The sequence below is a fragment of the Pinus tabuliformis genome, chromosome 9, assembly GCF_031772625.1.
Source record: "Pinus tabuliformis cultivar Carrire ecotype Pingquan chromosome 9, CPIR1, whole genome shotgun sequence".
NCBI lineage: Eukaryota > Viridiplantae > Streptophyta > Pinopsida > Pinales > Pinaceae > Pinus > Pinus tabuliformis.
Genome location: NC_142307.1, coordinates 2,006,505,497 through 2,006,508,713, shown reverse-complemented (window position 1 = coordinate 2,006,508,713; position 3,217 = coordinate 2,006,505,497). Strand labels below are relative to the sequence as shown.

General features: G+C 42.4%; 1 pseudogene; it reads left to right on the top strand.

The window, feature by feature from the left end:
* Positions 1-1,407: 1,407 nt before the first annotated feature.
* Positions 1,408-1,824, top strand: LOC149157093 (putative sugar phosphate/phosphate translocator At1g12500 pseudogene; annotated as a pseudogene).
* Positions 1,825-3,217: the final 1,393 nt, after the last annotated feature.

Here is a 3,217-nt window from a genome sequence, read left to right as displayed (position 1 = left end):
CCGTTTGACTTCAGGTACGTGACTAAACCTTGTTCATCTATTGCATGAATCTAGTCTAAGCATTGCATGAACGAATGGAATGGTGAAATTAAGCCATGAATGTAGCAAGACACCCAGTTCTCTAGCACTCACGAGAAAATCACGCAGCATGCGTGGATAGTCATTCACGTGGAAGTTGAGAAACACAGGCAATGGAAGATTTGTTGAACTTCAGTGCACAGGGCATCAATTGATTAACAAATAGAAGAAGACATGCAGTTCATGATAGCACAGCAGTTCATATGGGCCAGCACACGTTTTTTCCACCTCACTCCACCAAAAATCACGCAGAATTAATGAGCGCTCAGCCGAAACTCATAGACTGCTGTTAACTTGCACTTGCATCATGTTCAACTGAAGTATACATCCTCTGCTTCCTCAAAATGATTAACCTATCATCCTTCGCTGATTGTTTTGGCCTGTTCAAAATTCTCCAGCATACCAAGATCGTGCAGAGGCGCAGAGACATCCTATGGAATCCGGCTAGCATTCTACAGGAAGACGTTTTACAGGAAAATACAGCAGAGTCTTCCAGGGCAGAGTAAGCTGCTTGGTTTTCAGGCGGAACTGGGGTGGAGCTCTCTGATGAGATTTGTGTTTGCGCTCGCTTCTCATACACCTCAATCTCAATCTGAAGCTGTTCCCAATAGGAACTGATCTCTCTTTCATCTCTCAGCTCGAGGAGGCTAAAAAGATCACCAAGTTGCAGAGTTGGGGGAGGCTTATAATAACGAGACATCCACATCTGTTTTGGGTCCATCTGAGTCCTACACAGTATAGACAAGTACCCAGACGGTGCTCAGGTCTGGAAACCAATTGGGTCTTCCGAATATTGATCAGATCTGATTTTTCAAGCCCTCTTCAGCTATGGCCGAAACACAAACATGGACGAGGCGGGGCAGTAATCCAAAGCTTGAACAAGAAGTTATTGACATACCTCCAACTCCAACAGGAGAAGGAAAATATGGTGCATTTCCTGTGTCCCAGACTATTACAACAGCTCTCATTATTGCAGCTTGGTACTCTTCCAATATTGGTGTGCTATTGCTTAACAAATGCCTACTTAGTTTTTTTGGATGCAGATACCCAATATTTCTCACAATGTTGCACATGTGTGCCTGTCATTTTATGGTTTTCTAGCAATTTCATGGTTAGAGATTGTACCAATGCAGTTCATCGTCTCCAGGAGACAGTTTCTTGAGATATTGGCACTGAGCTTCATTTTCTCCTTCTCGGTTGTTTGTGGCAATATTTCTCTGTGCTATTTTCCAGTCTCCTTCAATCAAACTATTGGGGCAACAACTCCCTTCTTCACAGCAATATTTTGCATTTATAATAACATGTAAGAGGGAGTCTTCTGTGGTTTATATGGCCTTGGTGCCTGTGGTATTCGGCATTGTTATTGCAAGCAACAGTGAGACATTATTCCACCTTTTTGGCTTTTTGGTTTGCCTAGGATCAACTGCTGCCAGAGCATTGAAATCAGTTGTTCAGGGGCTCCTGCTTACCTCTGAGGAAGAGAAGCTTCACTCTATGAATTTGCTCATGTACATGGCACCAATTGCTGGGCTGTTATTGCTTCCTATTACTCTTTTTGTGGAGGGTAATGTATTAGCTATTGCTATTGAAAAAGCCAGAGAAAACACCTTTATCATATTCTTGTTGCTTGGAAACATGACCATGGCTTATCTTGTGAATTTAACCAACTTCCTTGTTACAAAACATACGAGTGCCCTCACGTTGCAGGTTTTAGGAAATGCCAAGGCCACCATTTCTTCCATATGATTGCATATACTTGCACACTCATAACAAGGCTGAGAATTCACTAGGAAAAGCAGCAGGCAGCAGAAGTTAGCAGACTGTTTCTACAGGAAGACAGAGGACTGTTTCTACAGGAAGCCAGCGAACTGTTTCTACAGGAAGTTTGAAAAGAGGGAAGCCAAAGGAGAAATCGGCCGAGATTTTAGCCAAGGAGGCCACCAGGGCCATCAAAGATGAGGAGAGAGATTGGTTGCTCAGAGGATGAGCAACACTTTCAGTAGGGGGGTGATGATGAGCCCCAAAAATGGACAATTATTTGGGCTCATTCAACCTCCTAATTTGACTTAATCCACCATTCTCATTGGTTTATTGCATGTTTTTGATTATTTTTATGCTAATAGAGTGAATTTGGTTAGTCATTATGCCAACAAGTCTAATGGGTGCTTTGTGTAGCCTTTTTGGTCAATTTGGAGACAAAATTGAAGGTCTTAATGAGCACTTGGCAGCCAAATTCGTGGGAAGACAAGCTAGAGGATTTGTAGGAAGGTGTCCCCTTCATTTATGGGCCCTTGCCTCGAATTCTCCACCATTAGCTCGGAGTTCAAGGGCCACCGAATCAATCAACACAAGGGCAGCCAAGCAAGTCAAGTAGGACTGCTGTTAACTCCAAGTTTTGGGCAGCCGAGTCCCTAAATTTTAGGAGGACTGTTGGGTCCTCAAATTGTATAAATAAGAAGGCTTAGGGCCTCATTTTGGTTAGCCAGTGTAGCCAGTGGATGTTATCTAGTTAGCCAGTAGATAGTAGCTAGTAGTTAGTCATTTCGTAGCCTTGTTGTAGTCATTTTGTAATTCGATTTGTATGCAATAGATTAGCTTTGCCTTCAGCTCATTCTCAAGCTCTCCTTGTGGACAGTTTTGATGTAACTCTTCATTCTTGATTAATAAAGATGAATTCAGCTTTGCACCAGCTCTAAATCTCTCTTGGGAGGCTGTAGCTCTTGGGGTTGGGCCCATCTCAAGCGCCCAGTACCTCCCTTGTTTATCTTTATGTGTGTTTGCTGCGTTCTTAAAATAAAATCTGCTCTTTAGATCTTGCTTTGTTATTTTGGTTGTTTTTGTTGGTTAAAGTAGCTTTTTATGTTTGGGAATCGATTGGTAGGAGTTTGTCATGCATTTAGATCTTTCGGAATGTTCTTTCTCACGTGATGTACATGGTTCTCTTTCCAAACAAGGCTGCTGTTTATTCATTTCATTGACAGTTAGATTAAGTTAGCTAGGACTTAGTTTGTTTGCAAGAATTCATTGATTCGGTTGAATGTGCATTGTGCAGGGCATCTCTATCACTCACTCACATGGTCAAGCTTCATCAGAGCCATCTGATTCATCCCATATCTAGGCTTCTCGCTTCACACCCATC